Source organism: Nicotiana tabacum, chromosome 14 (genome assembly GCF_000715075.1).
Source record: "Nicotiana tabacum cultivar K326 chromosome 14, ASM71507v2, whole genome shotgun sequence".
Taxonomy (NCBI): Eukaryota; Viridiplantae; Streptophyta; class Magnoliopsida; order Solanales; family Solanaceae; genus Nicotiana; species Nicotiana tabacum.
In genome coordinates, this window is record NC_134093.1 from 102,096,483 (window position 1) to 102,117,687 (window position 21,205).

The following is a 21,205-nucleotide window of genomic DNA, read 5'->3' on the forward strand; positions in this document are numbered from 1 at the left end:
CTCCTCTAAACTGGAATGCCCTGAAAGAAACCCCACTGGAATCCACAATACCCATAGTACGAAGGATACAATGACATTCCTCCAGAAAACCATGAGCATGCTCTGAAGCTAAACAGCTGAAAGTGGGAGGGTGGTACTTCTTGTACCTCTCGAGCTTGAGTTGCTCCCCCTCTGAAACTGTTGTCCTAATCTCAGGCCGAACTGGGATAACTGGCTACACTGGTATAACCTTTGGGGCATGGTCAACTTGGGCCCGTGGCTCTGGAGTACGGGCAGTGGGAGTCTGTACTCCTCCCTCGGCCTGGGATGTGGCAGAAGCAAGTGGAACTAACCCTGCCTGATCTAGAGCGCCAAACATGCTCAAAAACTGGGCAAGAATCTCCTGAAGTGTAGGAGTAGTAACAGGCGTCTCAGGTGCCTGCTCTCTAACTGGAGCTACTGGTGACTCTACTGCAGCAGCTCGTGCAGGTGCTCTAGCTGCACCATGTGGTCTTCCTTGGCCTCTGGCTCGACCTCTGCCCTGACCCCGGCCTCTTGCGGCTCCAACAGGGGGCACGGGTGTCTGATCATCGGATCGAGTTGTGCGTGTCCTCACCATCTGTGCGAGAAAAGAAAGATAATGGTTTAGAACTTTGAATTCAATAATTGTGCACGATAAGGAATCAAAGAAGTGAATATTTTTCTAACAGTTCCATAGTCTCTCGAAGATAAGTATTGACGTCTCTGTACCGATCCGCTAGACTCTACTAAACCTGCTTGTGACTCATAACACCTATGAACCTGTAGCTCTGATACCAACTTGTCATGACTCCAATTCCCTCCATAGGAGGTCGTGATGGCACCTAGTCTCTAAGACTAGGTAAGCCTATCAATGCGAAATAATCATAAATATCTGAAATAAATAAACTACAATTCAAATAATCATGACTCCCAAAACCCGGTAGAAATAAGTCACAAGCTTTTAAGAATTTATCCTCAATGTCTCTATATAACAGAGTCTAAAAAAATAAGGAAACAACATAACAAGAATAGAAGGGGACTCCAAAGTCTGCGGACGCTGGCAAATATACCTCAAAGTCTCCGTACACAGGTACTCACTGATGTCTGGGCTGGTGTGAAGTACTTGAACCTGCACAAAATGATGTGCAGAATCGTAGTATGAGTACATCACAACGGTACCCAGTAAATGCCAAGCCTAACCTCGGTAGAGTATTGACGAGGTTAGGTCAGGCCGTACTGGAAAATAATAATAAATGACAAGATAAAATATTTCATAATATAATAAAATAAAATGACAATGGAAATGAATCAAGTAGTAGGTCACAAATAAGAAAAATCACAACAAAATTAAAGGCAACTACGGCCATAAATCAACATCAACAAGGGCACTCCCGAGATATCGCCTCGTAGTCCCAAATCATAAAAAAATTCACAACATCTCATATCCTTATCTCACCATGGGAGCCTTCATAATTTATTTTAAAAAAAATATTTTTTTTCTAAATAGCATCTCGCGTTTTAGCCATCCTTATCACACCACATGACTTCTAGTAGTTCCCCCTACTAGCCACGCGTATCAAGCCACCCTTATCTCACCGCATGCGTTTCAAAACCCAGACCTTATACCACCGCATGCGTATCAATATCACAATATATCACAATTTGCACCTCAAGTGCTCAAATAATTTACTTGCCAAAATAATTCAACAACAATGTTTTCCACAATAAAGAGCTCGCGGCTCATGCCAAAATAAATTATCAATAATATTTTTCCATAATAAAGAGCTCACGGCTCCATCACAATGAATACGAATATCTTACAAAAATATTCAGGAATAAATAATTCAGCAAAATAATATTTTAAAATCTGTAATACGTTACTTCAATACCAAATTTAAAATGTCAAATACTTCATATTAATAATATTTATTTTAAAGAAAATCAACCTTCAAATAATGCACAGAATAAAATAAATCAAGTTCCAACTAAATAGGTAAAACAATTAGCAGGAAAAAGGCCAAGCAAATTTAAAGTATATAAATCAAATCAATGATGGAGCATATAACAAGATATAATAATTTAATTAATATGCAACCGTGATCTACACAATTTAAAAACATAATCCTTCACTTTTAACCCGTGTACACACTCGTCACCTCATGTACACGACTTTCATCACATTACAATTAATACCAATCCTAAGGGAATTTTCCTCACACAAGGTTAGACAAGTCACTTACCTCGACTTGCTCCAATTTAATCAAGTAATATGCCTTTTCCTCGATTTTCTGACTCCGATCGACATAGTTAATTCGATACAGTCAACAAAAATTAAAAGAATCAATTTCATAAGAAAATACTACATTTTTCAATAAAATCCGAAATTAACTCAAAAATTGTCCATGGGGCCCACATCTTGGAATTCGGCAAAACTTACAAAATCTGACAACCCATTCAATTACGAGTCCAACCATACCAGTTTCGCTCAAATCCGACTCTGAATCGACACCGAAATCTCAAAAATTTGTTTATATGAGATTTCTAAAGTTTTCCCAAATTTCAATCTCAAAACACTAATTAAATGGTGAAAACAATGATATATTTGTGTATATAGACCAAATCCGAGTTAGAATCACTTACCCCAATGTCTTTCCTTAAAAATCTATCAAACATCGCCTCTGCTCAAGCTCCAGTTTGCTAAAAATGGCGAATGGGACGAATGTCCTCTTTTATAAATCTGCCCAGGTAGCCTTCGAAACTGGGCCTCGATCGTGGCTTCGATCATGGCCCTCGAGCCTAGGCCTCGATCATGGCTTCGATCACAGGCTCGAGCCTGGACCTCAGTCATGGGCTCGATTATGGCATCGAGCCTGGTCCTTTGATCATGGCATCGATCCTGAGCCTCATCTTTGCTTCGACCCTGGCTGTCGACACTAGGCTCGATATCTAGGCTCGATCACAGCCTAGAATATCCAGCAGAAGAGGAAAATTGCAGCAGCTTTTTAAGTCCAATATTTAATCCGTTAACCATCCGAAACATACTCGAGGCCCTCGAGACCTCAACCAAATATACCAACAAGTCCTCAAATATCATACGAACTTATTTGAAACCTCAAATCACATAAATCGACGCTAAAATTGCAAATCATGCTCCAATTCAAGCTTAATGAAACTTAGAATTTCCAACTTCTACATTCGATGTCGAAACCTATCAAATCAAGTCCGATTGACCTCAAATTTTGCACACAAGTCATAAATGACCTAACGGAGCTATAAAAAGTTTTAGAACTGGATTCAGACCCCGATATCAAAAAGTCAACTCTCCGGTCAAACTTCCAAACTTAAATTTCTATTTTAGCCATTTCAAGCCTAATTTTACTACACACTTCCAAATAAAATTCCGATCACGTTCCTAAGTCCAAAATCACCATACATAGCTGTTGGAATCATCAAAATTCTATTCTGGGATCGTTTGCATATAATTCGACATCCGGTCACTATTTTACCTAAGCTTTTAAAACCTTTAATTTTTCATCAAAATTCCATATCTCGGGCTAGGGACCTCGGAATTTGATTCCGGGCATACGCCCAAGTCCCAAATCACGATACGGACCTACCAAAAATGTTAATATACTGATCCGAGTCCGTTTGCTCAAAATGCTAACCAAGTGAACTCAGTTGAGTTTTAAAGCTCTAAATCACATTTTAATCTATTTTTCACATAAAAACTTTTCGAAAAATTTCACGGACTACGCACGTAAGTCGCTAATGATAAATAGTGCTTTTTGGGGTCTTAGAATATAGAATTAATTATTAACTTTAAAGATGACATTTTGGGTCATCACACACCTGGATCTGCACAAGAGGTGCAGAGTGTAGTATGAGTACAACCAACTCAATAAGTAACAAGACTAACCTCTGGGCTGAAAGTAGTGACGAGCTCCGCAGGTACAATCTAGTATAAATAATGGTACAGAAATGAAGGCATGCTTTCAAGTTCAACAGTTAAACTTAGTACAAGTAAAATAGATCAATAGTGCATGATATGGGGAATATGACATCTCAGTAGAAAGACCTTATGTAATACTGGTCACAAATCATTCGGTCACTCGGTACTATTTTTGGCCAATCCGACCCAGGGATATTCCATCTGTATATATATACACATCGACTGACAGTCAGTCATTCAGTACCGTATAAGGTTAATCCAGCCATGGGGTAATTTATCCCCCAAATGTAAATGATACGAACAAGATAATAATAATAATAATAATAATAATAATAATAATAATAATAATAATAATAATAATAATAATAATAATAATAATAATAATAATAATAATAATAATAATAATAATAATAATAATAATAATAATAATAATAATAATAATAATAATAATAATAATAATAATAATAATAATAATAATAATAATAATAATAATAATAATAATAATAATAATAATAATAATAATAATAATAATAATAATAATAATAATAATAATAATAATAATAATAATAATAATAATAATAATAATAATAATAATAATAATAATAATAATAATAATAATAATAATAATAATAATGATAATAATAATAAAACACTGGTAAGTGTAGAGAAGATTAAGTGGGCGTTTGGACATAAGAATTGTAAAAATATTTTTTTTTAAAAGTGAAAAACAAATTCAAGTGAAAATAGTATTTGAAAATTAGAGTTGTGTTTGGACATGAATATAATTTTAACACGACCCCATGGGTCCTAAAATATCGGCACTTAGCCTAATCATAATCTTTAATAAGAGCCTCGGCTCAATTTCTCTAACACGTGGGAAATATTCAGATAATAACATGATTCTTTAATTTTTACAACTTCGCAGAATTTATTCAAGTCACAATTTCAATGGTGCGCGTCCACACGCTCGTCAACTATCGTGCGCGTCACCTCCAAACAATTTATATACCACCAATTCGGAGATTCATACCCTCAGAACCAAGTTTAGAAGTATTACTTATCTCAAATCGTGTAATTTCTTACTCCGCTATGCCCTTGCCTCGTGAATTGGCCTCCAAACACCCCGAATCTAGCCGTAAATAATATAATTCAGTCAATAAAAATACAAACATTGTCTCGGAACCCGATAAAAGTTACAAAATCTGAAAGCCCAGTCAACCACGAGTCTACCCATATCAATTTTACCAAATTCCGACATCAACTCGACCCTCAAATCTTCAAATTAAACCAAGAGAGTTTTCTAAAATTTCTAACTTAATTCACCCATTAAATGTTAAAAACAACCATAGATTCGGGTAATTTGACCAATAATAAGTTAAAAATACTTACCCCGTTATTTTTCTTGAAAATTTCCCGAAAAGCTTTACCCTCCGAGCTCCGAATCAGTAAAAATGGAAAATGGGACGAAGTCCCATTTTCAGAACTTAAACTCTCTGCCGAGTCATTTGCTCTACGTGATCGCGGACAACCACACGCGATCGCGAAGCACAATTTTTCACTGGCCAATTTTAACCCTACACGATCACGGATTCCTTCATGTGATCGCGAAGCACATAGTCCTCAACTCTACGCGATCGCGGACAATCACACGCGATCGCATAGAGCAAACCAATTGGAATAAAATGTGCATATTTGGTCAACCGGTCTACAATCACCCAAACAGCATCAAACTTCCTCAAGTTTCCGAAGTAATCCGCCTGGTCTCTGATGCTCATACTTTACATATTGATAATTTAAACACCGAGGTACAAATCCAACTCAATCTTTCTTCATTCGCCTCTACCAATAGTGCTACCTCAAATCCTGATACATCTTTGCGGGACCTAGATGAATGGAGTACCGCGAACTGTGAGCCTCCTAGAGAATCAACTCACGCAACCTATCTACATTAGGCACACATAGCCTGCCCTGCATCTACAATACGTCGTCATCCCCAATAGTGACTTCCTTGGCATCACCGTGTTGAACTGTGTCCTTAAGGACAAGTAGATGGGGGTCATCATACTGACATTCTCTGATACGATCATAGAGAGAAGACTGAGAAACCACACAAGTCAAAACTTGATTCGGCTCCGAAATATCCAATCTAACAAACTGGTTAGCCAAGGCCTGAACATCTAAGGCTAAAGGCCTCTCTGCTACTGGTAAGTATGCTAAGATGCCCAAACTCTCTGCCTTACTAGTCAAGGCATCGGCCACCACATTGGCCTTTCCGGGATGATAGAGAATGGTGATATCATAATCCTTAAGCAACTCTAACCATCTCTGATGCCGTAAATTAAGATCCTTCTATTTAAACTGATGTTGTAGACTTCGGTGATCGGTATAAACTTCATAATGGACACCATACAAATAATGCCGCCAAATCTTCAAGGCATGAACAATAGCTGCTAACTCAAGGTCGTGGACAGGATAATTCTGCTCATGTACCTTAAATTGTCTGGACGCATAGGAAACCACCCTACCATCTTGCATCAGCACTGCGCCTAGACCAATATGCGATGCGTCATAATACACAGTATAAGACTCTAAACATGTAGACAACACCAATACTGGGGCTGTAGTCAAAGCTGTCTTGAGCTTCTGAAAGCTCTCTTCACACTCATCTGACCACTGAACGGGGCACCTTTTTGGGTTAATTTAGTCAAAGGATATGCAATAGATGAGAAACCCACCACAAAGCGATGATAATAACCGGCCAAGTTGAGAAAAATCCGAATTTCAGTAGCTGAAGATGGCATGGGCCAACTCTGAACTACTTCTATTTTCTTCGGATCCACCTTAATTCCTTCACTGCACACTATGTGTCCCAAGAATGCCACCGAACTAAGTCAGAACTCACACTTAGAGAATTTTGCATAAAGTCTCTCATATCTTAGCCTTTGTAATACAATACCCAAGTGTTGTACATGCTCCTTATAGCTACGTGAGTACACCAGAAGATCATCAATAAATACAATGACAAATGAATCAAGATATGGATAGAATACACTATTCATCAAGTGCATAAATGTTGCTGGGGCGTTGGTTAGCCCAAACGACATCACAAGAAATTCATAGTGGTCATAACGAGTCCTGAATGTCGTCTTTAGAATATCTGAATCGCGAATTTTCAACTGATGATACCCATATCTCAAATCAATTTTGGAGAATGCCCTCGCTCCCTGGAAATTGTCAAATAAGTCATCAATACGCAGCAAATGATATTTATACTTGATTGTAACCTTGTTCAGTTGCCTGTAATCAATGCACATCTGCATAGTACCATCTTTCTTTTTTACAAACAGAATCGGTGCCCCCCAAGGTGACACACTAAGCCTAATAAACCCCTTATCAAGGAGTTCCTCAAATTTCTCTTTCAATTCTTTCAACTCAGCTGGTGTCATATGATACGGAGGAATATAAATGGGCTGAGTGCCCGGCACTAAGTCAATACCGAAATCAATATCCCTGTCGGGTGGCATACCCGGCAGGTCTGCAGGAAATACATCCGAAAAGTCTCGCACTACCACTACTGAATCAATAGGAGGAGTACCTACATCAACATCACTCACAAAGGACAAATATGACAAACATCCCCTCCCAACCATATGTAGGGCCTTCAAGTAAGAAATTACCCTGCTGGGAACATAATCTAGAGAACCTCTCCAATTGACCTTCGGCAACCCCGACATCGCCACGTCACGGTTTTTGTGTGACAGTCCAGAATAGCATGACAGTGAGACAACTAATCCATACCCAGGATTACATCAAAATCAACCATACTGAGCAATAAGAGATCAACTCTAGTCTCCAATCCCCAAATAGTTACCACACACGACCGACATACACGGTCCATAATAATAGTATCGCCCACCAGTGTAGATACACGAACAGGAGAAACTAAGGACTCATGGGGAATATCCAGATAATGAACAAAATACGATGATACATATGAATAAGTGGAACCAGGGTGAAATAATATAGAAGCCTCCCTATGACACACTGAAATAATAAGTGTGATCACTGCATCCGAAGCAACGACATCTAGCTTGGTAGGAAAAGCATAGAATCAGGCTTGACCACCACCTGATAGGCCTCCCCCTCTTAGGCGACCCCTAACTCTCTGAGCCCCACCCCGAGCAGGTTAGGCAAGTGGTGGCGCAACTGGTGCAGAAGTAGTAGCCTGACTCCTCTGCTGAACTGGACCTCGAGTAAGGCGGGGAAAACATTTCCTCACATGACCCAGCTCTCCACACTCATAGCACTCCCTCTCAAAGAATGGTGGCGAGTTCTGAGGCGGACCTCGAGAACCAGAATAACTACCAGAAGAACCTACTACAGATGATCCCTAAACTGAAGGAGCACGGGGCGTACTCTAGGCTGGAAGGGCACCAAAAGATGGCTGACCCTGATGAGAACTGTATGAACCATGGCTGGTTGATGCATCACGGTGAACTGGATGATCCGTCTGTATGCAACTAGCTGGGCTGGAAGTGCCCTCGGTATCTGAAGTCCCTGTACTACCTGATCTAGAGTACGGGTAACAGGGGTATGAGTACCTCCCCCGGCCTAAGAAGTGGCAGGTGCGGCCTGAGCCGAAACCACATGAGCAAGACTAGTGCAAACTGTCAATATCTAGGCTAGTTCCTCTTGAAGGCCTAGAATCACAATAGGTGCAGCTGGTGCCTGAGCTGGTCTTGTCGGCTCAGCTATATCTGGAATCTGCTCCTGAGTTAGAGCAATTGGTGGTGCTACAGGTGTTGTTCCAACTGATGTACGAGTTGCACCTCGACCTCAACCTCAGCCCCGGCCTCTACCACGGCCCCAGCCTCTCGCGGCCCTAATTGGTGGCATTGGTGGCTGACCATCCGATCCGGTAGTACGTGTCCTCACCATCTGTGAGAGAATAGAATAACAAAAATTTAGTTTCCGAAATCAACAAATTCGCACAACAGAATGCAAGAAGGTGAAATTTTCCTAAGGGTTCGGCTGCCTCTCAAAGATAAGTACAGACATCTCTGTACCGATCCGCAAGACACTACTCATCCTGCTCATGACTCGTGAGACCTATGTAACCTAGAGCTCTGATATCAACTTGCCACGACCCAAAATCTTACCTTTCGTGGTGGCGCCTATCTCAATACTAGGACAGACGACAATCTCAATAAATCACCATATCATTTAAGTTTGAAAAACATAATATTTAATTTCAGCGGAAGAAATCTCACAAATACAGATATAAATACTCCCAAAACCCGGTGTCACTGAGTACATGAGCATATAATATGAATACAAAGTCTGACTGATAAAAACTCTATCTGAAAGTATACAACAATACAATAACTGGAAAAAAAAAGAGTCAAGGTCAGCGGACTCCAGGCAGCTACCTTGATTAACTCCAACTGATAGCACTCTGAGATCTAACAGTCGCTGTGTCCGAAAGCACCTAGATCTGCACACGAGGTGCATAGTATAGTATGAATACAACCAACTCAATAAGTAACAAAACTAACCTCTGGGCTGAAAGTAGTGACGAGCTCCGCAGGTACAGTCCAGTATAAATAATGGTACAGAAATGTAGGCATGCTTTCAAGTTCAACAGTTAAACTCAGTACAAGTGAAATAGATCAATACTGCATGATATGAGAAATATGACATCTCAGTAGAAAGCCCTCATGTAATACTGATCACAAATCATTCGATCACTCGGTACTGTGTATGGTCAATCTGGCCCAGGGATATTCCATCTGTATATATATACACATCGACTAACAGTCAGTCACTCAGTATTATATAAGACCAATCCAGCCTTGGGGTAATTTATCCCACAAATGTAAATGATATGGACAAGATCCATGTCCAGGAAAATTCATCACAATATAAATAAGTAAGGCAAGTCCATGCCCTGGGAAGTCTATCCCGAATATATAATCATCTACGCTCACTAGGGGTGTGTATAGACTCCGAGTGGCTCCTTCAGCCCAAGCGCTATATAAAGCCGATATGGCCTACTGCGGCGTGCAGTCCGATCCCATAATAATAATAAAGCCTATAAGGCCTGCTGCAGGCGGGCAACCCCGATCCATATAATAATGATGTATAAAGCCAATAAGGCCTGCTGCGGCGCACAACTCGATCCCATAAATATCCTCACAATGGGTGAATATGACTGAGTGTGAAATGTACATTTTTAAAATAATTAATTTAACAGCAACACGAGCCCATGGATCCTAAAATATTGGCACGTAGCCTAATTATGATCAAGAGCCTTAGCAAAAATTTCTCTAACATGTGGGAAATATTCAGATAATAACATGATTCTTTAATTTTTACAACTTCGCAGAATTTATTCAAGTCACAATTTCAATAGTTCACGTCCACACACTCGTCAACTATAGTGTGTGTCACCTCCAAACAATTTATATAACACCAATTCGGGGATTCATACCCTCAGAACCACGTTTAGATGTATTACTTACCTCAAACAGTGTAATTTCTTACTCCGATATGCCCTAGCCTGTGAATTGGACTCCAAATGCCCCGAATCTAGCCACAAATAATCTGATTCAGTTAATAAAAATTATTGGAATTAATTCCATATAAAAATACAAATTTTCCAACAAAAATTTGAAATTTAACTCAAAAATCGCTTGTGGGGCCCACGTCTCGAAATCCGATAAAAGTTACAAAATCTGAAAGCCCATTCAACCACGAGTCTACCCATACCAATTTTACCTAATACCGACATCAACTCGACCCTCAAATCTTCAAATTAAACCAAGAGGGTTTTCTAAAATTTCTAACTTAATTCACTCATTAAATGTTAAAAACAACCATTGATTCGGGTAATTTGACCAATAATGAGTTAAAAACACTTACCCCATTATTTTCCTTGAAAATCTCCCGAATATCCTCAATCTCAGAGCTCCAAATCAGTAAAAATGGAAAATGGGACGAAGTCCTATTTTCATAACTTAAACTCTCTGCCCAGTCATTTGCTCTACGCGATCGCGAACAACCACACGCGATCGCGAAGCACAATTTTCCACTGCCATATTTTAACCCTATGCGATCGTGGATTCATTCATGCGATCGCGAAGCACAGAGTCCTCAGCTCTATGCGATCGTGGACAACCACACGCGATCGCATAGAGAAAACGCGTGGCCCATCTTCCCCTCCAATTCCCCTATGCGAATGCGGCATTTCCCACGCGTTCGCGTAGCACAGCCTGGCCAAACCCACGCGATCACGGATGTCTTCACACGATCACATAGCACAAAATCTCACTGCTCCAACTTAGCCTATGCGATCGCGGACATTCTCATGCGATCGCGTAAAAGGAAACCAGTGACAGAAAACCAGTATTCTTCAGCTGGAATGCCAAGTCCAAAATTGATCTGTTAGCCGTCTGAAACAAACCCGAGGTCCCCTAGACCTCAACCAAATATACTCTCAAGTCCCAAAACATCATACAAACTAAGTCGAACTCTCAAATCACCTCAAACAATGCTAAAATCACGAATCATACCCCCAATTCAAGCCTAATGAAACTAAGAACTTTCAACTTCTACATTCAACTTCAAAACCTATCAAATCAAGTCCGATTGACCTCAAATTTTGTATACAAGTCATAAATGATATAACGGACCTGTTCAAATTTCCAAAATCAGATTTCGACCCTGATATCAAAAGGTCAACTCCCTAGTCAAACTTTCCAAAAATTCAACTTTCGCCATTTCAAGCATAATTCCACTACGGACCTCCAAATAATTTTCTGTACACGCTCCTAAGTCCAAAATCACCATACGGAGCTAACGGAACCATAAAAATTCAAATCAGGGGTCATTTATACATAAGTCAATATCCTGTCAAATTTTTTAACTTAAGTTTTTAATTATGAGACTAAGTGTCTCATTTTACTCCGAAATCTTTTCGGACCCGAACCAGCTAACCCGGTAAGTCATAAAATAAATGTAAAGCATAAATTGAGCAGTAAATAGGAGAATGGGGTTAAAATACTCAAAACGACCGGCCGAGTTGTTATAGGAGGCTCTCGCCCAACTACATCTAGTGCTGCTTCTGCACCATCTAGTGGATACAGGCAGAATCTTGGAGGGGATGTACAATTTGATAGTTATAATCGATTGATAATCGTCCCCTGCGAGGATGGGTAAGAAGGTTCTTATACTATTTTTTAAGTTTTGAATGTACTTTTAGATATGTTAACATTAAGGAATATTTATTTATAATTAAAACTTTTGAAACTTTAAGATGTTTATTAATTATATATATGTTAACTTTAATGCAGGTTTTTGCCATCCTTTCAATCTACATATTTTATTGTGGATTCTATGAAGCCATTTTATCATGAGTCATGGAATTCTTGGAGACATATACCGTACAGAATCAGAGAGCAAATGTGGAATCAATTTAGGGTAAAAATTGATTACATTTATTTAATAATTATCGTCTTCATCTAATGTCACTTCTTTATATTGAAGACAAAGTGTACATGGAATTCTCAGCATCAAAATGAAATAAATAATATTTTCGAGAAGAAGGCTGCTAAGCGGATTAAAGATACTCTGTTCGCTGCTCGAAATGTTGGTAAAATGCCGGAGTGGTTAAGAGAAGATGTTTGGGATAAACTTCTTGAGAAATGGAATACCGTAGAATGGAAGAACAAGAGTGAACAAGCAAAGGCAAACCGTGCCTCCAATAAAGGTGGCTCATTGCACACAGGAGGTTCGATTAGTTTTGCGACCCAGAAACTAAGATTAGTAATTACTTATAAAGCAATTCTTAGTTTTACATATACAATTTTACGATTGTAATGTCTAACACATACTTTTGTTATCAAGGAATAGGAAAGAGGGCGAGATATGAGTAACGCTGAGGTCTTCGAGGAGACGCATAAGGAAAAAAAAAAGAAGGATGGTACAAGAGAACACTGGATGGATACGTGTGTGTCAGACACATGTAAAATACTAACTTCATAATTATTTATGATTTATTAATATTAGTTTGTTTACATGATAGTTATGTTTTCATTTCCGAAAAATTATCATAAAAGGGTGGGAAAATTGCAACAAACTCAGCCGCATTCAACTCAACCAACACCTGATGATTTGGCTTCATTGTGGACAGACGCAGCGGGTGGAGTAAACAAAGGCAGAGTCTACGAACTTGGCGTACGTCAACCTATAGGTCTGTGATGACCCAAAATGGCATCTTTAATTTAAATATTCATTTCTATGTTATAAGACCTCGAAAAGAACTATTCATCACTCCTCAACTTGCGTGCACAGTCCGTATTATTTTTCGGAAAGTTTTTATGTGAAAAATGGATTAAAATGTGAAATAGAGCCTTAAAACTCAACTGAGTTGACATTGGTCAATATTTTGAGCAAACGGACTCGGATCAGTGTTTTGAAAGCTTCGGTAGGTCCGTATCATGATTTGGGACTTGGGCGTATGCCCGGAATCAAATTCGGAGGTCCCTAGCTCAAATTGTCGCTATTTAACGGAAATTAAAAATTTAAAGGCTAAAGATTTCCAAAGTTTGACCAATGATTTGACTTTTGGATATCAGGGTCGGAATTCAATTTTGGAAATTTGAATAAGTCTGTTATGTCATTTATGACTTGTGTGCAAAATTTGAGGTCAATCGGACTTGATTTGATAAGTTTCGGCATCGAATGTAGAAGTTCAAAATTCTTAAGTTCCTTAAGCTTGATTGGGGTATGATTAGTGGTTTTAGCATTGTTTGATGTGATTTGAAGGTTTGACTAAGTTCGTAGGATGTTTTAGGACTTGTTGGTATACTTGGTTGAGGTCCCGGGGGCCTCGGGTGAGTTTCAGATGGTTAACAGATCAAATTTGGACTTAGAAGAAAAAGCTGAAGTTTCTGCCATCTGATGCAATCGCACTTGCGGATTTTAGACCGCATATGCGAGCTCGTAGAAGAGAGCAAGGACTCGCAGAAGCGGATGGGGCGCCGCAGAAGCGCGACCACAGAAGCGGCACAAGCATTGTAGAAGCGGGAAAAGGGGAAGGGCAGCCTTGTCGCAGAAGCGAGTCCGCAGAAATGATCCAACCCGCAAAAGTGACCCAGTCTCCTCAAAAGTGGAACCGCAGATGCGGTGAAGTATCCGTAGATCTGAAAAAGCCTAGATAGAACCGATAAAATCGGAAATTAATCATTTTTACTCATTTTTTAGTTTTGAGTCTCGGATTTAGGCGATTCCAAAGGGATTTTTCACGACTTTGAATTTGGTAAGTGTTCTATAACCAAAAGTGATTATATTTCATAAATCCATGTCTATATTTATCATTTATTTCAGATTTAGATGGAAGACATTGGAGTTTTTGTAAAACTTTTCAAAACCGAAAATTTTAAGATTTGAAGGTCCATTTGACATAGGAATTCGATAATTTTTGTATGGTTGGACTCCCTCGGAACGGGTGTTCGGATTTCGTATGTTTTTTGAGATTCGGGATGTGGGCCCCATTGTTGATTTTTGAGATAAATTTTGGATTTTAATCCGAAAATTAGTAAGTTCATATGGAATTAATTCCTACGATTTGTATTGAGTATATTGAATTGTTTATGACTAGATTGAGGATTTGGGACACGAATTCGCGAGGCAAATGTTTATTGGAATCTTGAATTTGGTTGCAAAGCGAGGTAAGTGTCGTGGTTAACCTTGACTTGAGGGAGTAGGATTTATTTGTCTATTTGCTACGTGATTTAATGTGCGGGTACAATGTATATGTGAGGTGACGAGTACTTATGCGTTGTGGTTGAGTCAAAGCATGTTGGAGGAATTTATTTCATTTTTAATAATTGCCTATTTAATTAAGATATTCCTGCTTAAGTTTATTATTGATTATTTGATCATTATTCATGAAATGTTTATTGATTTAATTATTGTTGAATATGGTGAGAAAAAGTGTAAAAGCACGAAGGGTGATGACGTGTCATTTTTTTAATTTATACTATCATTGTCATGGTGAGAAAGAGTGTAAAAGTACGAAGGGTGTTGCCATGTCATTTTTTAGTGTAAAAGCACGAAGGGTGATGTCGTGCCAAAAGAGAGTTAAAGCACGAAGGGTGATGCCGTGCCAATTATTATTATTATTTATCAATTTATGGGAGGAATGAGAGTAAAAGCATGAAGGATGGTTCCATGCCATTTCATATTATCAGTTGCTCATTTTATTATTGATGAATTAATTGGCTGCTAAGTGATATTTCTCCTGCTGAAATTATTATATCATTCCCCTTCGCATGTCCCCTCCCAATTTATAAATTGTTATTTATCGTATTTTGTTGCTTCGTATTTGTATATACTTGTTCTGTATGTGTCTTGTCATAGCCTCGTCACTACTTTGTCGAGGTTAGGCTCGACACTTACGAAGTATATGGTGTCGATTGTACTCATACTACACTCTGCACTTCTTGTGCAGATTTTGGAGTTGGTCCCAATGGCGTACCATAGTCGTGCTTGGATTCAGCTACTCAGAGGAGACTTGAGGTATAACTACACAGTGTTCACAGTTCTGAAGTCCCCTTCTATCTTATCTTTGTTGGGTATTATCTTTCAAACAACTTGAATTTTATTCAGACCTTATTTTTATTATTCTAGTAGCTCGTGCACTTATGACACCAGATTCGGGGATGTATTGTGATGATTCGGTAGTTATGGTCTTCCGCACTTTGTTTCAGTAATTGACTTCTGTTTAATTTAATTTTCTTTAAAAAAATGGTTGAGATTATTTTAACGTTGGCTTGCCTAGCAAGTGAAATGTTAGGAGCCATCACGGTCCTGAAGGTGGGAATTTCGGGTCGTGACAAGTTGGTATTAGAGCACTAGATTACATAGGTCTCACAAGTCACGAGCAAACTTAGTATAGTCTGCAAGATCGGTACGGAGACGTTTGTACTTATCTTTCAGAGGCTATGAAGTTTAGGAACAATATCACTTCTTTCTTATTCTATCATGTGATTTTATTCTATCGGCGATGATTGAACCATTCTATTCTTATTCTTTCGCAGATAGTGAGAACACGTAATACATCTACCGACGGACATGGACCAGAACCCCCGGTGGCAACTATGACCAGGGGTAGAGGTCGAGCCCGAGGTCGTGCTAGAGGCCGAGGCAGAGGCAGAGGTAGAACTCAGTCTAGAGCTCAAGCAATAACACCTGTTGTAGAACCTCAGGTAGATCTTCAGGAGGAGGTTCCAGCTTAGACTGTACCTGTTGTACCAATTCAGGTCCCGGAAGGATTCATAGCTACTCAAGTGCTTCAGGACGCTCTAGTCCGTTTGGTGAGCCTTATGGAGGGTATGGACCAGAATGGTACATTTCCAGTGGCACCAACCATCTCACATGCTGGGGGAGGAGCACAGACTCCCACTACTCTAGCTCCGGAGAAGATGACTCCCCAGTATCAGGCTCCAGAAGCCCTGCCAGTTGGGGTAGTTCAGTCAGTTGTTGCGGCACAGGCCGGTGATAGGCCCGCCATGTCTTCTGAGGCCTTATTGAGACTGGATAAGTTTACTAAGCTATTTCCAGTTCACTTCAGTGGTACACCTTCTGAGAACCCACAAGATTATCTTGACCGCTGCCATGAGGTATTGGGGAACATGGGTATAGTTGAGACCAATGTGTTCGCTTTTGCTATATTTTAGATGACGGGTTCCGCCAAGAGGTGGTGGAGAGATTATACTATGACCAGAATAGTTGGATAGCCTACATTGACTTGGGAGCAGTTCTCTCGGCTATTTCTAGAGAAGTTCCTCCCTATCATATTGAGAGAGGATTACCGCAAGCAATTTGAGCATCTCTAACAGGGAAGTATGACTGTTACTCAGTACGTGACCCATTTTGTGGATCTAGCCCGCCATGCTCTCCTTTTACTACCTACGAAGGGAGAGAGAGTGAGGAGGTTTATTGACGGACTCGCTCACCCCATCAGGCTTTATATGGCCAAGGAGACCGGAAGTGAGATTTCTATTCAGGAGGCTGCTAATGTTGAGAGGTGGATTGAGATGGTTTTTGCATAGGAGAGAGGGGAGGGGTCTGATAAGATGCCTCGTCAGTTCGGTGGGTTCAGTGGTGCCACATCTGGAGGCATGGGTAATGTTGGTAGAGGCCATCCTCCCAGTCCGTTTCATTCAGCACTCCATGCATCCCACAGTGCTTCAGGTGGTCACAGCCCTCACGTGTCTCATTCTGACCAGCTAGCTTACAGTGCACCACCAGCTCTTATTAATGCACCTCCGATCCGGAGTCATCAGAGTGGTTATCCAGGTCGACATGGCATGTTCCAAGGTCAGCAGTGATAATATACGAGGACATATTATACTTGTGGTGATCCGAGACACATTGCTAGATATTTCCCTCGAGCATCATGCAGTTCACAGCAGCAGAGTTCTCGTGCAATGATTCCAGCACCAGCTGTTCCGCCACCCGCCCAGCCAGCGAGGGGTAGGGGTCAGACAGCTAGAGGTGGAGTTCAGGCCGTTAGAGGTGGAGGCCAGCCAGTTAGAAGCCATCCCAGGGATGCGGTTTAGAGTGGTGGGGCCAGCCCCGATTTTATGCTTTTCTAGCTAAGCCTGAGGCTGAGTCATCCGATGCAGTGATCACAGGTATTGTTCCAGTTTTCCATAGAGATGCTTCAGTTCTATTTGATCCAGGATCTACTTATTCTTATGTGTCCTCCTATTTTGCTTCATATCTGGTTGTGCCTCGTGATTCTCTGAGTGCTTCTGTGTGTGTCCACACTAGTGGGAGATTCTATAGTAGTAGATCATGTCTATCATTCGTGTGTGGTTACTATTGGGAGTTTGAGACTAGCGCGGATCTTCTACTTCTTGATATGGTAGATTTTGATGTCATCTTGGGTATGGATTGGTTGTCACCTTATCATGCTATATTGGATTATCACGCCAAAATGGTGACCTTATCCATGTTGCGGTTACCTCGACTACAGTAGAAAGGGACTCTTGGCCATTCTACCAGCAAGGTCATCACTTATGTGAAAGCTCGGCGTATGGTCGAGAAGGGGTGTCTAGCTTATTTGGCTTATATTCGCGATCCCAGCGCGGAAGTTCCTTCTATGGATTTAGTTCCAGTTGTCCGTGAATTTCTAGATGTATTTCCTGCAGATCTGCCGGGGATGCCACCCGACAAAGATATTGACTTCTGTATTGATTTAACTCCGGGCACGCAGCCCATTTCTACTACACCATATCGTATGGACCCGCCGGATTTGAAAGAATTGAAGGAGCAGTTACAAGACTTTCTTGATCAGGGATTCATTAGACCCAGTGTCTCACCTTGGGGTACACCAGTACTATTTGTAAAGAAGAAAGATGGCTCTATGTGGATGTGTATAGATTATCGGTAGTTGAACAAGGACACTATCAAAAACAAATATCTGTTGCCAAGGATTAATGACTTATTCGATCATCTTCAGGGTGCCAAGGTATTTTCAAAGATCAACTTGAGGTCTGGTTACCATCAGTTGAATATTAGGGCACCTGATGTCCCTAAGATAGCTTTTCGGACTCGATATGGGCGTTACGAATTCCTAGTGATGTCATTTGGGCTGACAAATGCCCCAGCAACATTTATGGAATTGATAAATCGGGTGTTCAAACCCTATTTGGATTCTTTTGTAGATGTATTCATTGATGATATCTTGATTTACTCCAGCAGTCGAGAGGAGCATGAGAAACATCTTCGAATTGTGCTTCTGACTTTGAAGAATAATCAGTTATATGCCAAATTTTCAAAATGCGAATTTTGGTTAGACTCAGTTGCCTTTTTGGGTCATGTTGTATCGTCAGAAGGCATAAAAGTGGATCCTAAGAAGATTGAGGCAGTTCAGAATTGGCCTAGACCTACTTCAGCTACAGAGATCCGGAGTTTTCTGGATTTGGCAGGTTATTATCGTCGGTTTGTGGAGGGATTTTCATCCATAGCATCCCCACTGACCAAATTGACCCAAAAGGGTGCCCCATTCAGCTGGTCAGACGTGTGTGAGTTGAGCTTGCAGAAGTTAAAGACCGTTTTGACTACAGCGCCAGTATTGGTATTACCCACAGGTTCAGGATCTTATACGGTATATTGTGATGCATATCGCGTTGGGCTTGGTGCAGTATTGATGCAAGATGGCTGGGTGATTGTATATGCATCACGGCAGTTGAAATTTCACAAGAAGAATTATCCTGTCCATGACTTAGAATTGGCAGCTATTGTCCATGCACTGAAGATTTAGAGGCATTACCTTTACGGTGTCTCGTGTGAGGTATTCACTGATCATCATAGCCTACAGTATCTGTTTAGGCAAAAAGATCTCACTTTGAGGCAGAGATGATGGTTGGAGTTGTTGAAAGATTATGATATCACCATTTTGTATCACCCCGGAAAGGCCAATGTGGTGGCCGATACTTTGAGTAAAAAGGTTGTGAGTATGGGCAGTCTTGCGTATATTCCGGTTGGTGAGAGACTGTTAGCTGCAGATGTTCAGACTTTGGCTACTTAGTTCGTGAGGTTAGATGTTTCAGAACCCAGTCGAGTTCTAGCTTGCACAGTCGCTCAGTCTTCTTTATATGAGCGTATCAGAGAGTGACTGTATGATGATCCTCATTTGCTTGTCCTTAAGGACAAGGTACGGCATGGTGGTGCCAAACAGGTTGTTGTGGGGGTACTGTATTTTGACAAAGTATTCCTGCATTATTAAATTTGGTGTGTAAGTTTAAGACATTAGGGAAATAACAGTCTAATTACGGTACCTATTACTTTCATATATGTTGTCATTTGAAAGTTTTACAACTTTAGCTTCAGTCTTTCACTTTAACCGCTGCCCTGGACTCATCCGATGAAAATGATCCAAACGCCCATTTATTCATCTTTTTAAATGATAGTGTGTTTTACATGGATTAACTTTGTCATAGCCCTGTATTGAATTCATCTACCTTTCCAATGTCAGTAGAATAAACAACAAACGCTCATGCTTAAAGTCTACTGAGGTAACGTTTTGCTTGATTTTTTGAACTATTTGAAATGCAGATGTCTCACAGTAATAAGTTTGTGAAGGAATGTCTTCTGACCGAACGAACAAACATATACAAAAGATACAAAAGAGGAATCCTTGGTGGAAAAGTTGATTGCAGAAGCATCCGAAGGAGAAGATTGTTTTGCTATTATATTCACTAACGTCTGGTAATTGCCACAGTCCTTATTAAAAATTATAATCACTGACATCCCTACTGGTGCTAAAACATGTGAACTTCTTTAAAGGAAAACATGTGAATTTGTAGCTACATTTTTTCTGGGGTTAACAGCACTGCACAATTATGACATTCCTCAAACAAACACAAAGCACTTGGAGCAAATTAAAATGCATGTATAGCCCATCAAAGAAAAAAGCCTCAACAGTTTACGGTAAAGTGTTATTCACGAAATCAATCTTTTAACATTCTAATCAGAAAAGTTATAGAAACTATGTACAACAGATAAGATGGAATTGCATATTTAAACAACAAATAGAACCTTGCTGTGTTTTTACATATTAAAACTTGCTAGATTCTAAACCTGTTAAGGCTTCTCTCTTTTTGATTGAATAGTAAAAATGGATATTTATTTGTCTTAAGTTCTCGTTATATAGAAAAAACTATTGTTGTTGTTAGACTGTGGGTAGTTTTGATATTTTTTTATTCATCTCTAAATTAACCCCTAATAATTCACAGCAACGCTGCAATGATCACACTTACCGGGCAGTCTGATGATGCATTTATGACCATAATAGCTGGTGAACTGGTATATTCCATTTTATTTTCCTTGTACTCTAAACCGAAAATGTCATATATGATATGCAGCATGTGCTACATCTACATCTGTATGGTCATGAAGAATAACAATTACTATCTTTCATATTTTATTTCTTGTGCAACCGTCAGTTAAACCTTAATATTCTGTGCTACACATCAAATGTACAGGTGGTCTGTCAAAACCTAAACATAATGTTTACCTACACATTAAAGTAATTAATCCATGCCTACATCAAATGTGTTTTCTTTTTTGCTTCTTTTGAATTATCAACATGATCCAGAAGTGTTTTAACTAAAAACTGATTCTTACAATTATGTCTTCTAATTATATATTGGCTACATTTATTTCACTGTTGCTAGAGTTGAT